The 17,361-nt window shown below is 46.6% G+C and overlaps 1 long non-coding RNA gene across 1 annotated transcript in view; it reads left to right on the forward strand.

Moving 5' to 3' along the window:
- Positions 1–16,858, forward strand: part of LOC134735632 (uncharacterized) — a 40,251-nt gene extending 23,393 nt beyond the window's left edge. The window contains exons 7-10 of the long non-coding RNA XR_010118943.1: positions 185–317; positions 6,787–7,064; positions 13,923–14,189; positions 15,511–16,858. This is a non-coding gene — a long non-coding RNA (uncharacterized lncRNA). The remainder of the gene's footprint in view (positions 1–184; positions 318–6,786; positions 7,065–13,922; positions 14,190–15,510) is intronic.
- Positions 16,859–17,361: the final 503 nt, after the last annotated feature.

A 17,361-nucleotide genomic window follows, 5' to 3' on the forward strand; every position in this document is an offset into this window, starting at 1 on the left:
AGGTCACAACATGGGCAAAAGGGTGGAGGCGTGAAAAAAATGCAGATTCGGGAATCACAGTGGCCCAGTCTGGCTGGTGCCTGTGGTGCACGGAGGGAAACAGGAGCAGGTAAGGCCAGGAGCTTGGGTGGAAAGGGCCCGGAGAACCAGAATTTCTAAAATTCCATTGTGTGTTCCCTGGCAGGTGTTGTTCCAACCTTTATCTACATTAATATCGTCAATCCTTTCAACCATCCTGGAAATGTATTGTCTCTGTTTTAAAGATGAGAAATCAAGACACAGAGAGGTTAAGAAACTTTTCTGAGAACACACAGCTGGTAAGTAGAAGAGCCAGGATTCAAACTATCTGTGTGTGTGTGTGTCTTTTTTTGTTGTTGTTTTTGAGATAGAGTCTCACTCTGTCACCCAGGCTGGAGTGCAGTGGCATAATCTCGGCTCACTGCAACCTCCGCCTCCCTGGTTCAAGTGATTCTCCTGGCTCAGCTTCCCGAGTAGCTGGGATTACAGGCAATTGCTATCACACTCTACTAATTTTTGTATTTTTAGTAGAGACGTGGTTTCACCATGTTGCCCAGGCTGGTCTCAAACTCCTGACCTCAAGTGATCTGCCTGCCTCGGCCTCCCAAAGTGCTAGGATTACAGGCATGAGCCACCGTGCCCAGCCTCTGTGTGTTAAATCACTTCATTTCACTTACAAAGGAGATGGGCCTCCTGGATGCACATGTGGCTGGTGAGTCCCTGGAGAAGGGGAGAAGGAGCAGGGGCATCTACCTGCTGGGACCTTGAAGGCATGTAGCAAAAGCTGCTGATTCAGGACCACAGAAGGGCCTAGCAGTCAACATTGGAGAAATCGGGAAGTGGGTGACTTGTTAAGGGATGGTATCAGAGAAAGTGCTAGAAAAGAAGGGTGAAGAGGATGATGGTGACCATGATGTAGATCTATGGTTTTTGTACCGGAGTTTGCGACAAGCATCACCAGGAGGGCTTGTTAAAACATAGACTGCTGGTCCCCATTTCCAGAGTTTCAGATTCAGGGGATCTGGGGTGAAGCTGGGTAGTTTGCATTTCTAGCAAGTTCCCAGATGTTGCCGTTGATGGGAGCCACTTTGGGAACCACTGGTAAAGCTGAAGGAGGAGGAGACAGGCTCATAAGGGGCTTCACACAGCACCTGTGCAAAGCCTTGGGACTCTGGAGCTACTGTTATTCCATTTCCAGGGAGGGATTTAAGGCTCACAGAGGTTGAATGACTTGCTGAGACCCCTACCACAGTCAGGGTGTTCTCACCCCAGAGTGCATGATCTCCCACTCTGGAAGATTCTGCCACAGGGCCTTTGCACTGGCTGTTCCTTCAGCCAGGGAATGCCTTTCCCAAGCTTCTAGGTGGCTGCCTCTTGGACATCATTTAGGTTGCTGTAAGAATGTAGCCTCCTGAGAGGCACTGAATGCAGCCCCGCTAGCCCCTCCCAGAGCCCTCTGCTCCCTTGCTAGGCTTAAGACAAGTTGCAATGACTATTTTCAATACGTAATTGCTCAGCGACTTACCATCTGCCCCTGCCTGTTAGAACGTGAGCTCCCTGAGGTCAGGAACTCTGTGCTGTTCCTGCTGCATCCCAGTGCCCAACAATGCTCTGGGATACAAAAGGGATTATGTAATGTTTGTGGAATAGATCAAATCTTTGTTAATCCTCTCTCTCTCTCTTTCAGTGAAATGTTCTTGAACTTCTTTGTCTCTCTTTTTGTTTTGAGCTTCCTAGTTCAAATCTCAACCATCAAATACGTTCCTGCCCTTGGAACTAATTCACTAACTTGGGCTCCTTTAAAGAACTACCTGATGGTGCCAATAAGCTTTTATGGGCAATGACAGGCAAGAAATCCGGGTCTAATGCTGTGAAACCCAAGGGCTGCCCAGGAGGGATGGTTCAGAGCCTGTCCTAACGAGTACGTGGCTGGTGACATCTACCTGTTTGTACCTTCAAGAGCAATGAGTTCTTTGTTTTCCTTAAATTTTAAGAATTTGTAAATTGTATATGTTTAATATCAGGCATTCACATGATTCAAAATTCTAAAGGACAAAGGCATTGCTCCCAGTCGCCCTCTCTAAAGGTAACCAATGTAACCAGCTTTTCACATAGCTTCCAGAGACTTTTTTATACCTGTAAAGGCAAGCACATCAATTTATTCTTTTTTATTTTTCATACAAAAGTGGTATACCATGCATTTTATTATTTTTTTAATCTAACTGGATATCTTGGAGATCGTTCCATAATTAATAACTAGAGAACATCCACATTCTTATTTATGGCAGCAGAAAAAGGAGCAATGTTTCCTTCTGTGCAATGGGTTGGTTGATATTTCCAGGGCTCCTGCCTAGGGAGCTGGGTCTGGTGGTGGTGAAGGTCAGAGGCCAGGGTTTGAATTCTAGCTCTGCCAGTGGCCCCTGGTGGGCTACTAAAGTGGAAGAACCTCAGGGCACACCTCTCCAAAGGACGACCTCAGCACCTGTCTTGTGAGTTGCCATCTAGATAAAATAAGGTCAGGCATGTTGAGGTGTTGACCCTGTACCTGGCACACAGTAGGTACTCAATACGTAATGGCTGCTTCGACAAGTATGATTCATTTTAAAGTAAGTATTATTGCTCAATCCTGTGGCAGGGCATGAAAATTGTTGAAGGTCATGACACACGTGCTGTGTTGAAGCTGGAATCCTCTGTTTAGAAACAGCTATGCTGATGGCTCATGAATGGTGGCCTCAGTCGTGGAGACAGATGGGGTGGGAGTTTTCTTTTGCAGGCTTTTATTGGTTCTTAGTCATGGGGTACATTTGGGCTTGAAGCTTTCTGATTTTGTTAAATCCTTTTCCTCTATTTTTCTTTCTATGGGGCGACTTCTGCTTTCCTTGGGAAGCTGTCACTCAAAAGAAGTGACAGCCAAGAACAGGGCATTTTTCTTCTCGTCTTCCTTCTCATATTTATTCCTTGTCTGCTTTTCTCTTTTTAATGAATTTCTAGTTATCAAAGCAACAGAGCATCCATTTGGAGGTAAAATAATCCCCATAATCCCATTCTCCAGGGCAACTTCTATGGACACGTTCATACTGTCCCTTCTAGTCTACCTTCTTAAGGTCACATCATAAGGGCCAGTTTCCTGTCCTACGTTATCTGGCTCATCAGTGGAGTATCAATATCTCCCTATGTTAAAAATATTGTAAATGTACATTTTAATGGACATTAAAGAGTAGCCCGTTGAGTGGAAATACCACATTTTCCTTAATCATCCTTCTAGTGTTGAACCCTTGGGTTGTTCTCATTTTACTTCACTATCCCAGGCATCTCCATGAAGAGAGCTTTGCCCTTATAGGTTTTTCTCTGAGGCCTGAATTCCCAGGAGTGGCCAATGACTATGATGATGGCCAAGGATCTATGAAGATGGTTAAGGCTTTAGGGAGACAGTGAAGCAGCTATAAAGATGGTTAAGGATCTTGATTCTCTTGATTCACATCCCCATTACCTCTAATTAGCTTTATTTTAATCTGTGGTTTTAAAAATCCTGCCTTTGTAATAGACAGGGCTTTCACTTGAGAGACACAAATTTCACACTTGTTTCCCTAAAGTGTCTCCAAGTTACCTAAATCCAAGACCGTCTGAAGCCAGTGCAAGCACATTTCCAAGGTATCCAGTATGATCCTGCCAAGGCTGGGCACTGCCCCACTGTTGGAGCAGCAGGGTGGAGAACAGAGAGCTCTGCCACCACGTGAAGCAAACCTGGGTCCCAGCCGTGTCCACCCACCATCCCCATCCCTGCCACTTTGTTGCTGCGTGATCTTGCAAAACATCTTATCTTTAAAGTAGGGTTAACCCTTCACCCATCTGAATGCTGGTGAGTGATTTCCTAGGGTTGGTCCATTTCTAAGAGTACTGTTCACTCACTCAATCATTTGCTCAAAAATATTTAATTAGCACTGTGTTAGGTTCTGGGGTTGATTCCTTATTCCCCAAAGTTCCATCTGTGCTCATTAGTTCAACAGAGGAATGAACTGAGGTCAGACAATCATGGGTTAAAATCCTTTCTCTATCACAATTAGCTGTGAGACTTGAGCAAGTCATTGAACCTCTCTTAGTCTCAGTTTTTCCTCTGTAAATTGGGAACAATAATAGCAGCCTGTAAGGTGTTTGGGTGGATTAAATGATAGAATGCATGTAAAGTTCTTAGTAAGCACCCAGCAAACATTAGCTATAAACTGCTATTACATTGCAGAAAAGGATCTCAAACAACTTCTAAGATAATCATTTTGTCCTGTTTTCAGGACGAACAAATTCAAGTCATGTGGCTGTGGAGGTTGTTAATTGCCTGGGTGCTGGCAGAAAGGCTCCCACGGGTTCCTGGGGGCTCGTTTGCCCTCCCAGGACAAGGAAGCACCTTCCTGTCCATCCATGACTTAGAATCAAATACCAAAAACAGAAGAATTGAAGATTAGAGGATTTTTCAACGTGGTAGAGAGGTTGAATATCAGAATGAGACAGTGTCTGCGCATTAGAATAATATCATAATCAAGGGTAACAATGTTATAATGTTAGAGTGTTAAAAACAACTCAATATTAGAATGTGTGGGTGTTATAATAATGGATAGAACATTGTCCTAGAAGAACTTTGGCTTTATTTTATTTTATTAAATAAAATAAAGGGCTATTACAGAGGATCTGGCCTTTTGCTGAATTTGTAGACATGAAAAAAGCCACAGAAAAAAATGTGATATAACTTTTCTGGCAGTTGGTAGTAGTGGTTTTAGATAGAATTTTGCAGAGAAAAATTCCAAACTGAACTGTCACCGTTTTTATAATATAGTGCGCACTGGGGAACAGAATGCCAAATTTGCATGCATTTTTGACACTTAAAAAATTTGACCATTTAGACTGGGCACGGTGGCTCATGCCTGTAATCCCAGCACTTTGGGAGGCCGAGGCGGGTGGATCACAAGGTCAGGAGATGGGGACCATCCTGACTAACATGGTGAAACCCCGTCTCTACTAAAAAATACAAAAAATTATCCAGGCGTGGTGGTGTTGCCTGTAGTCCCAGCTACTTGGGAGGCTGAGGTAGGAGGAGGCGTGAACCCAGGAGGCGGAGCTTGCTGTGAGCTAAGATGACGCCACTGCACTCCAGCCTGGGCGACAGAGCGAGACTCGTCTCAAAAAAAAAAAAAAAAAAAAAAATGACCATTTTGACCATTTAAGTAAATGTTGGCCTGGGGTGTGTTACCTGGGGTTATTTCCCCACTCTGAGTGCCCTGGGTGTGGGCACTTACAGTTCCTTTCCTCTATCGTAGGGTTGCTTCTGGAAATATGTGCAGATCACTGATTTCAGATCAGTCCCTTCATTCCACCAGTGAAGATGGGGAGGCCCAGAGTCACTAGGTGATCTGGCCACACCACATGGGGGCTTTGCAGAACCAGGAGTGGAATCTGACCGCCTGACTATGCATGTGCTATCCTTTCTCCCAGCCCCATGGCTCAGCTGCTCCCTGGGTCATAGTCTGACCAGAGTGCCATGGATGCTTGGCAATCCCACCTCCTGTGCTTGGCATCAGTAAATTTTGCCTTGGAGTAAAGCTAAGTGTGTACTTGTCTTATTTAACCAGCTAGCTGTTGATGTGCCTTAAGTTCCTAGGGCACATGTCATTTGTTTATATATTTTTACTAAGAAAATACATAGTTGGGAAAAGATGGTCATCTGGTCAACCCAGAACACTTGAGTAGAGTATTTTGTTAGAGCCAGGAAGCCTGAGTTTAAATCCCAGCTCAGTCACTTCCTAGCTGTGTGATCTTGGGCAAATGACATAACTTCTCTGTGACTCAGTTTTTCCATCTGTTAAATGGGGTTAATATTAACTTCATAATATGATCGTGAGGATTAATGAGATGAAGACCCTTAGCACGGTGGCTAGGACAGAGTGTGGGTGTTTAGTAAAACATTGTTATGATCATCCCTTGCCCTCCTGCTTCCCCACAACTCCACCACCCCCTCCCTGGATGCTGGCACATTCATCTCTCAATACCCTGGTATCTGGTTCAGGCATAGACACTTGACTCACTCCCAAATACCAACAAGTTTCTAAGTGATGAACACTTTGGGGCTTGGGCTTTTCTTAATGAACCAAAAGAATTAAAAATAAAATCTCAAAATCCCTAAGCAAGCTGGGAGTCAGAACATGAGAGGGGAAGTTTACATCTGCTGAAGGTCGGCCCCGCTCTTGCAAAGTTCATTCCCACAGCCTCCATGCAGAAGAGATCATTTTCTACATCTTACAGATGAGAAGACTCGAGGCACAGAGACAAATTAATTTGGCCAACATCAGAGAGCAAGAAAGAGGTGGAGATCAGAGTCTGAGACTCTGAATGTTTGATCCTAAAACCCATTCTCTTTCCACTAGGATGTCCCAGTTTGCTCCTGAGCTGGAGTGTGATCCAGTCTTCACCTCGCCCTGGGCCGAGGAAGGAGAGTAGGGAGGGTAGAATGTAGGGTAGGCTGGGGTCAGAGGAAGAGAGTGTGGTCCATGCTCCAAGAATGAGTGTGGACTTGCTTTGGTCATTTCCCACATTGGTCTAGAATACCTGGTTACTCTGTAAAATGTTGAATGCTTCCTTTGTGAGTGAGGTCCTCCGTACAGGGCCGTCGCAAGATGGGATCATGTTGAAGCAGGCGAAAATGCTTGGAAAACCAAAACAAATGTGCCAAGCAAAAGCAATGGGCTTTAAGAGCTGCATCTCATCGTCAGTCTTCCTCCACAGGCTTCGTTTAGGTAGAAGGACAACCCCCTGAAGTGGAGGAGACTTGGGCCAGACTAGACTGGCCAGGATGGAGGAAGAGCCAGAATAATCCTTAAGGAGGGAAAGGCAGGGCACAGCTGGCCCAAAGAGTGTTGTGAGACCACGCGGCAGATGGGAACGAAGTTTTGGGGACAGCAGATGCAGAATCGGGAGTGGTGAAGCGTGCCTAGTGGATGCTGGCTCAGAACAGAAGACTCAGACCCACACTAAGAACCAAGGAAGAGGACGAAGGTCTGCCTGTAAGTGTTTTGGATGCAGATCTAATGTCCCAAGAGATCTTCCACCCAAAGCTCAGACCAAAGGGATGGGTTGTTCAAGATGGCAGGTTTACAGGCATAGGGAGGAGACGGATTCGGGTAGGAATGACTTTCATCAAGGTCACTCAATTAGGACAAAGAACAGAGAGCTCCACCCAGTTTGGTAGCTAAGACTCACTGGCTGCCTGCCCCATCCACTCCTTCTGAACTCCAAAGTTCCATGGGGCTGGATCAAGCCACAGGCAGTGGCTTTTCATCCTTCCATCTCCAGCCACAAAGAGACAACACAATGGAAAAATAATTAAAAAATAAGAGTGCGGGTTGAGGCGGGGGGGAATGCATTGGTAGGAGGGATGGGGGAGCCATTTCCAGAGAAGAGCGGGATGGAGGATTGGAGCGGTTGGCGTCGTGATAACCAACAGATGCGATTCTGCAGATAAGCGTGGCAACTTAGATAAATTTCAGGCTTTGGAGGTGGGCGCCTGTGTCCCCTATCCTCCGTCTGCCTTTTTTCAATTTTATCTCTGAGCAAGGGAGGGGGAGGGGGAGGGCAGAGAACTCTGAGGGGTGAGGAGATAGGAGGAGGGGAGGGCAGGGAGGGGGGCCACTTCATCTTTGGGGACTTTGGCTTTTCTTTTTAATGTGTTTTTCCCAGAAGGTGGGAAATGCCAACACATACTCGGAGACCTAGAAGGTGGCCTATGTTTTTTAAAAAGCAGCGGACAAAAATCAAAATATTTGAAAATGTATTTCATGGTAATTATGTCATATTTCATGGGCTGGTGCCACTACTGAAAGAGAGGCTGAATGCCTTAATTTGTATAGAAATTGTAATCATTTGTTCATTTCAAGGTGAAAATTGCATTTTTTAATTTAAATTGTATCCTGCATGATAGTCTATTATCTAGTAAAATTGTCTCCATGTCTGAATGCCTTATATGCAGCTGCAATGCTTGTTACAAATCCACTTATATTCATAAAAGCAGGTGGACATCTCAGGAAATGGAAGCTGTTGTGTGTGTGCGTGCATGTGGATGCGTGTGGACGCGTGTGGACGTAGGAGCCCCTCTTGACCACCTCCCTCTCCCCCCTTGTCAGTCAGCCACCCCCACTTCCAACTCTCATGTCGGCATTTCCAGATCTGCTTAACAGATGATAATTAGTTGGAATAAATGAGGAAGCTGCCTGATGTGGAGGAACCAACCCTGGACTGAGTCAGGGAGCCAGGCGGGGCTCTGCCTCTCCATCACTGTGTGTCTCTGTTAGGTTGCAGCCTTAATCCCCTCTCTGGGCCTCAGTTTCATGCACTTAAAGTTTCCTCCACATGAAGGTTCTGTGTCCATATGGCAACTGAGTGGTTAAGAGCCTGGCTCTGGAGCCCAACTGCCTGACTCCGAGTCTATGACTCCCAGTTTTGCTACTTGCTAGCTGTGTGATCTTACGAAAATCCCTGAACCTCTCTGGGACTCAAGTTTCTTCATCTTTAAAATGGGGGTAACAACAAAATCTACTTCGTATGGCTTCTGCCAGCAAACTATGGTCCTTTTGGACCAAATCCTCCTGCCCCATGTCCATACAGGCTGGGAGCTAAGAGGAGTTTTTGCATTTTTTAATGGTTGACAAATAAATTCAAAGAAGAACAACATTTTGTGATATGTAATTATGTGAAATGCAAATTTAACTGCCCACGTATTAAATTTTCCTGGAGCCGAGCGCAGTGCCTCACGCCTGTAATCCCAGCACTTTGGGAGACCAAGGTGGATTGCCTGAGGTCAGGAGTTCGAGACCAGTCTGGCCAACATGGTGAAACCCCATCTCTACTAAAAATACAAAAAAGTTAGCCGGGTGTGGTGGTATGCACCTGTAATCCCAGCTACTCAAGAGGCTGAGGCAGGGGAATTGCTTGAACCAGGGAGGTGGAGGTTGCAGTGAACCGAGATCATGCCACTGCACTCTAGCCTGGGCTGGAAAAAAATTTTCCTGGAACACAGACATGCTCATGTGTTTACATGTGGCTGCTTTTGTACAACATTCAGAGGTGAGAAACTGACAGAGACTGGATGGTCCAAGAAGTCTCAGATATTTACTAACTGGACCTTCGTGGATAAAGTTTGCCAGCCCCCGAAATAACATAAGTAAAGCACTTAACCCAATCTGGCATGGAATGTGAGGGAGTTTGGATGTCAGGAAGAAAATTAACCAGTCAGTGTTCCTGCGACAGTTTCCATTGTCCAGCTTATACCTGGTACATACTGGTCAGAGATGCAGAATTTCTCTTTGGGATGAACACCAGAATGAATACTTTGTTTCCCCAGAGAAGTTTTACCCAGAATTTTCTTGAAAATTCCATGACTTTTTTTGAACTCTGGGATGTCAGAATGGGCTCTGGATCAGGAGTTAAAGGATCTTGTCCACCCACTGACTGTGGGCCTCAACCTCCCACCTGTAAAATGGGTCCCTTCCAGCAGAAGTATGACTGTGAGTGCCCCATGCTGCATGTAAACTGGTGGCCTGTTCCTGGTGCAGCCGCTGCCTGGAATGGTTAATTTCTTCCTCTCCTTTCACTGGGGTAGGGGCCTTGGTCACTACAGGACCCTGTTTAGAAGCATCTCCTGCCCATCTTTTAGCTCATTCATTCATTCTGCAATTTCCAAGCCTCTCCTATGTCCCAGTCACTGTCTTGGGCAAAGCTCCATCGTGGGCCTTCTTAATTCCAGCCTCCCTGTGGCAAAAGAGAAAGAAAACCTGCACTCAAAACATAGCTGAATGTACTTTGGCAACTGACTTCATCTCTGAGCCTCAGTTTCCCCAACTAGAAAACGGAACTAATCATTTCCCTTTTCCTTACAGGATTGTGGGTGAGAATTCAAAGAGATGGTGTATATCAAAATGCCTTATCAACTGTATAGAGTCGTGCAATGGTTATTGAAGAATTGATCTTTCCCAGGAATTAGACCGGAGAGAACTTGACTAAGGCCACATGGCTAAAAAGTAACTCAGATGGGTTTAACCCCATGCTGGGGGTTCTTAACTACCCATCACACTTCCTCTCTGGAGGTCTTTTATGCAGGGAAGAGAAAGCCAGCTTTGTTTTTCATCCTGCAGGAACTCAGGGTAGGAAAGACTTAGGGTTAGAGCTCTAGGGCTTCAGGTTCTCCATCGGTTTTCAAGACTGGATTGTGTCAGAATCAGCGAGGGACCTAAAATGATAATGATGATGATGATGATCCTGATGCCTGGGCTTTATTCCCAGAGGTTCTGATTTAATGGGGTGGGGGAGAGGCCTGGACATTGATATGTTTTAGTCCCCTTCCCTCTGCCCTCTTCACCTACCCAGATCTGATTCTAACAGGCAGCAGCCAGAATTGAGAACAAGTGGACTCAGTGTGCTTGAAGCAGGGCCGCTGTGTGGCAGAAATCATCAAGAATAGCACCTCCAGGCAGCCCTGTCTTCAATGCCCCTTCAGCAGCTCCCTCCTGCTATGGGAATGGCTGCCATGCTATGTCATGGAAAGACAGTGGGCTCCGGGGTCAGCAGGAGTGGATTCGAATCCTAATTCTGTCCCCACATGCTATCAATAACCCTGTTACAGATGAGAACACATGGGCTCCAAGAGCTTCTGGAACGTGCTCAGGGCCACACCCCCAGGGCAGGCAAAGCTGAGAATGGATGCTGAGGCTGTGGGTGCTGGAGCCTGAGACCCGACGTCCTCCCAAAAAGCATCTGCCCTGTCAGGCAAGGGCCGGACTCCTGCATCAACTGGCTGATGGTGGACTGATATGTGGCAGCCATCTTCTTTTTTTATTTTATTTTATTTTATTTTTTATTATTATACTTTAGGTTTTAGGGTACATGTGCACAATGTGCAGGTTTGTTACATATGTATCCATGTGCCATGTTGTTTTGCTGCACTCATTAACTCATCATTTAGCATTAGGTATATCTCCTAATGCTGTCCCTCCCCCCTCCCCCCACCCCACAACAGTCCCCGGAGTGTGATGTTCCCCTTCCTGTGCCCATGAGTTCTCATTGTTCAATTCCCACCTATGAGTGAGAACATGCGGCGTTTGGTTTTCTGTCCTTGCGATAGTTTACTGAGAATGATGGTTTCCAGTTTCATCCATGTCCCTACAAAGGACATGAACTCATCATTTTTTATGGCTGCATAGTATTCCATGGTGTATATGTGCCACATTTTCTTAATCCAGTCTATCGTTGTTGGACATTTGGGTTGGTTCCAACTCTTTGCTATTGTGAATAGTGCCACAATAAACATACATGTGCGTGTGTCTTTATAGCAGCATGATTTATAGTTCTTTGGGTATATACCCAGTAATGGGATGGCTGGGTCAAATGGTATTTCTAGTTCTAGATCCCTGAGGAATCGCCACACTGACTTCCAAAATGGTTGAACTAGTTTACAGTCCCACCAACAGTGTGAAAGTGTTCCTATTTCTCCACATCCTCTCCAGCACCTGTTGTTTCCTGACTTTTTAATGATGGCCATTCTAACTGGTGTGAGATGGTATCTCGCTGTGGTTTTGATTTGCATTTCTCTGATGGCCAGTGATGATGAGCATTTTTTCATGTGTTTTTTGGCTGCATAAATGTCTTCTTTTGAGAAGTGTCTGTTCATGTCCTTCGCCCACTTTTTGATGGGGTTGTTTGTTTTTTTCTTGTAAATTTGTTTGAGTTCATTGTAGATTCTGGATATTAGCCCTTTGTCAGATGCGTAGGTTGCAAAAATTTTCTCCCATTGTGTAGGTTGCCTGTTCACTCTGATGGTAGTTTCTTTTTTTTTTTTTTTTTTTTTTTTTTTTTGAGACGGAGTCTCGCTCTGTCGCCCGGGCTGGAGTGCAGTGGCGCAGTCTCGGCTCACTGCAAGCTCCACCTCCCGGGTTCACGCCATTCTCCTGCCTCAGCCTCTCCGAGTAGCTGGGACTACAGGCGCCCGCCACCACGCCCGGCTAATTTTTTGTATTTTTAGTAGAGACGGGGTTTCACTGTGGTCTCGATCTCCTGACCTCGTGATCCGCCCGCCTCGGCCTCCCAAAGTGCTGGGATTACAAGCGTGAGCCACCGCGCCCGGCTGATGGTAGTTTCTTTTGCTGTGCAGAAGCTCTTTAGTTTAATTAGATCCCATTTGTCAATTTTGGCTTTTGTTGCTATTGCTTTTGGTGTTTTAGACGTGAAGTCCTTGCCCACGCCTATGTCCTGAATGGTATTGCCTAGGTTTTCTTGTAGGATTTTAATGGTTTTAGGTCTAACATTTAAGTCTTTAATCCATCTTGAATTAATTTTTGTATAAGGTGTAAGGAAGGGATCCAGTTTGAATCTCTGAATAGACCAATAGCAGGCTCTGAAATTGTGGCAATAATCAATAGCTTACCAACCAAAAAGAGTCCAGGACCTGATGGATTCACAGCCGAGTTCTACCAGAGGTACAAGGAGGAACTGGTACCATTCCTTCTGAAACTATTCCAATCGAGAGAAAAAGAGGGAATCCTCCCTAACACATTTTATGAGGCCAGCATCGTCCTGATACCAAAGCCTGGCAGAGACATAACTAAAAAAGAGAATTTCAGACCAATATCCTTGATGAACATTGATGCAAAAATCCTCAATAAAATAGTGGCAGCCATCTTCTAAGCATGTTTAAGAGTTATTACCAATATGGACCAATTACTGTAGGCCTGCTATGTTCCAGATGCTTTATGCATGTCGCCTCATGGAGGACATGCTATATGCCGGGGCGTGTGGCCTCACCCAGTGCTCTCTCCTGCGGCTCCGGCATCCTTCTTCCCTGCTCTTCCTGTGTCATCTGCTGCTACTTTGCAGACTGCTTTGCTGGAAGCTGATTTTCTTTTGAACTCTAAAGGTTGGAGCACCCAGGGTCCAGTCCCTGGCTCTCTTTTCTTCTTCCATGTTCTATCTTACCCCCTCCCTAAATGATCTCAATCAAATTTGCATCCCAGCCAAATTTCCAGAGCCACATGCATCATCTTCTCCAGGCTACAAAATTGTCAGGCAGCGCCATCTTTACTCAGGGTCTCCCATGGAGCTCCCAGCTCTGCCATGGCTGAGCAGACCTGTTGAATCTCTGCCCCCTGCACCCTACCCCTGACGGCCTCCTTTCCCAGCCTTTCCCATCTCAGTAAGTGGCCTCCATATCTCCCCAACTGTAAAGGAGCAAAGCCGAGGAGTTACTCTCCATTCCCTCCTTTCCTACCCCCCACCATATCCCAATTCATGAGCAGGACCTGCTGGCTTCTCCTCCAAAATGTGTCCTGAATCTCTCTCCTCTTCACCTCATTGCAGCCACCACCCCGTCAAAGCCACCATTGTCACTGGGCCCCTGGCTTCTTGCCTGTCCAGCTTCATACAAGAGTCAAACAGACTTTTTCTAAGTCTGATTATGTCCCTCAAGACCCTCCATGGTTTTCATTCATTCTTAGAATAAAATCTAACTTCTTTGCCAGGATCTACAAGGCCCTTCATTCTGTGGCCACTGTCCATTTCACCCTTCCAATCTCCTATCACAAATGAAAGGCTGATTGAGTAAATGGATGAACACATGAATGAATGCATGGGGAAGGGCCTAGACTGAGAATTAAGAGACATGGACTCAAGCCCTGGTTACTTTGGGACTTTGGACAACCCCTGCTTGTCCTGTCAAAGGAGTCTTGGAGGGGGTAAGTTCCATGCCAAGGTCATCCAGTGGTAGCTGAAAGAGCTAGAATTTGAACAGCTGCCCATCTGGTTCCAAAGCTCATGATGTCCCCGTCATGCTTTTTCTCTGAATGTGCCTTCTATCCCCAGATCCCTCCTCTTGTCTCCAGGTTAGGACCAGAAGCACATCCAGCTGCTGCCAGAAATCCCCACCTGACCCTGCATTCTGTCAGGGAGCTGGGCCCCCGTGTCCTGCAGAACCTTCCACCCACCAGGGCCTGGCCACTCCCAAACCAGCTGCAGAGGCTTGGAGAGGACACTTCATAAGACAAAGTGTACCCAACTCAAAAAGGGCATGCTGCCACATCCAGCTGTCTTCCGGAAAGAACCAGATCAACTGCTACTCTGCTGAAGATGGAAAAAATCCCATTAATTTCGTGAGTCTGGACACAGCCCCAAATGACTGAAGCGTCAATCTCCCAGCCTCTGTGCAATGGAGCTAACCCCCTCCCAATCCTTTCTCTAATCCAGGGTTTCTCAACCTTGCCACTGACATTTTGGGCCAGATAATTGTATGTTGAAGGGACTGTCCTGTACCTCATAGGATGTTGAGCAGCATCCCTGGCCTCTACTCATTAGATGCTGTTAGCAGCTCACCCACCCAGCTGTTATAGCCACAAGTGTCTCCAGACATTGCCAAATGTCTCCTGGGGTCAATAAGACAACAGATTGCCCCCAGTTAGGATTGCAGTAAAATTGTCCCCAGGTGAGAATCATTGCTCAAATCTTAAGCATAGCTTGATCCAGAACTGTTCGATGTTGCAGGATTATAAACCCTACACTGGGCATTACTTTTCCACACTGCAGGCTTCTAGTGATTACTAACTCACATGGAACACTTACTAAGTGCCAGGCATCCCACATCTAACATAGATCAACTCACTGACTCCTCACAGCAGCCCTTTGGGGCAGGTACTGTTATTACTCCATTTTACAGATGAGGAGACTGAGGCACAAGAGTTTCGATGAGTTACTCAGGGTTATGCTATTGACAAACTACCCCAGAAAGCCAGGCTCTCTGCAGGGCATGTGCCCGCATTTATGTGCTCATCGAATCCTAACAACTTTACAAGTCACAGTGGCATGATGTGTGGATTTCAGAGAAGGAAACCGAGGCTCATGCAGTTTCCATGAATTCACCCAGTATCCCATAGCCATGGCAACTGCCAGAGCTGGGGTTTGAACCCAAAGCTTATGGTAAAGCCCATTATCTTCCCACTACTCCTGACTGCCTTTTAGAGATGCACAAATACACTTTTGGCTTGACAGGTGCTTAGAGATTTTATTCACATAGATAATAAGTGAAGATTTATTGAATAGTTATTGATGTCCACTCCATGCGAGGTCTTGTAGTTAAGAAGACAGGCCCTTCCTTATAGAGACAGTGCTGAACTATCTAAAAATGATGTGAGGTCTGTAATTTGCTTCAACGTAACCCAGGGTGTGGAGGGGTGATTGGTGGGGGGGACACATGAAATGGGATGGGTGGTGAGCTGGTAACTGTGGAGGCTGGTGATGGCTATGTCTTTAACTCTTGTGAGATGTTCCATCTTACGATGACTTTTAAAGTGTGAACACTTGAATTCTTGTCTGGGTTCATGCCCTGGCTTCACCACCCAGGGTGTCATCCTGAATCCTTTTCTTTGCTTCTCTAGACCTTGGTTTCCTCCTCCCTAAACTGAGCATAATCATTTCCAGCTGACAGGGTTGTTGTAAGGATCGAGTGAGATGACCCAGGACAGCATGTGGACCACCTGCACAGAGTGAGGGCCTGGCCAATAGCAGCGCTCCTCAGGGCTCATAGCAGCTCCTCTGACATCACTACAAGGACTTCACTGTCTGCAAGTAGACAGGGAAGACAGCTTCATCCCAGAACCTCACCTTAGCAGTATCCTCAGTCTACCTTCAGCCCAGATCGCGAGGGCAGCCCTAAGCCTTGTGATGGCCCTGGAGGGAGTCTGAGCTACGCAGACAGCAGGATGGAGACAAAGCTTCTAATCCCCATGAAGGACTCTGAGTTCATGCAAGCCCTCCACCCCTCTGCACCAGCTGTGAAAAGGCCTCATCTGGAATTCCTGGTGGTTGAGCAGACAGCAAGGTCCTTGCTGAAGCCACAGATGAGTGGACCCTCCCACCCATTCAGCCCTTTCCCCTTGCTTCCTCTGCACTCTCGAGGGGCTGGCCCCTTTCTCCCATCAGCTGTCTGGGCTGGTTGAATTATTTCAGTGTTTTCGGACTCTCAGGAGTTGGCACAGAGCGTTGGAAGCCCTCCAGGAATTCCAGCTGGGTATGGAGCATGGATGAACTTGGCAGGTCACCTGCTTCCTACTCAGTGCTTGTCCACTTCCCCTGGGCTGACAGGAAGAGATAGGGATCGTCTCATGATCAGTGGGTGGCTTCTTGGGGACTGGCCCTCCATTCAGCAAATATTCCATGAGTTGCCCTCCATGTCCCAGACTTCCTTACAGTAGTAAGTTGCAGCCATGTGACTAATCCCCATCAATGGGCTGTGAGAGGAAATGACACGTGTAACTTCTGGGCCACGGCGGTTAACAGCCAGAGTGCCTTGGCCTCCCTCCTCTTCCCCAGATGCAGTGACCTTGGGTGTCATGCATTCCAAATGACATGGGACCGCAATGGAGAAAACAAACCCTTATTGTCTAGTGCTGCTGAGCTTGGGGGTTTATGTGCCTCTGCAGCAGAGCCAAGCCTAACCTGACTAATAACAGGGCCTGTTGAAAATATCAGTTCAGCCTCCAGGGTCTGTGGTCTAAAGGTCAGCCATGAAGGCAGGCAGGCAGGCATCGACCATGATGCCCCAGTAAAAACTCAGAACACCAAGGCTCAGATGAGCGCCCCTCGTTGGCAATATTCTGCTTATTGTCACACGTCATACCTGGAGGAGTCAGCACTGTCTGTGACTCCACAGGCAAAGGACAATGGGAGCTCTGACACTGGAACCCTCTTGGATTCTACCCCACATGTGTCTTCCTTGATTTGATCTGTATCCTTACACGGTAATAAATCATAACCATGGGTATAAACAGTTTCAGTGACTTCCATGAGTCTTTCTAGCAAATGGTCGAACCTGAGAATGGCCTTGGGAATGAACGCCCAAACTCCACAGTTAGAAGTGAGGGTGGTCTGTGGACTGCCCCCCTGACTTCAAGCTGCCTTTGCTTTCCCTCATGAAAGACCTGGAGCCAAAGGTGGCACCATGTGAATGGACCTTGCCAGACCCTAGAGATAGATTCATGGGCCAATCTGTCCTCTGGGGCCAAAATCACAAATGAGGAAAATGATGGAGACTCTCCTTTGACAACATTGGGTCATCTAACAGCATCTGATGAACTTACAGTCCCATTTGGATGTTCAGGTCAGATCTGCAAGGGGTCTGGTATGAAGTTGTTCATTTTAGCACTGCTGGTGGGAGTAGGAGCTGGAGGGAGCTCAGGTGTGCGTCCCTCAGGGACTGGAGAAGTGAACTGTGATGAAATGTTCATTAGCACACAGAGGTGATGCTCGAATATAGTCACATGGAGGAGGGTC

Source organism: Symphalangus syndactylus, chromosome 22 (genome assembly GCF_028878055.3).
Source record: "Symphalangus syndactylus isolate Jambi chromosome 22, NHGRI_mSymSyn1-v2.1_pri, whole genome shotgun sequence".
Taxonomy (NCBI): domain Eukaryota; kingdom Metazoa; phylum Chordata; class Mammalia; order Primates; family Hylobatidae; genus Symphalangus; species Symphalangus syndactylus.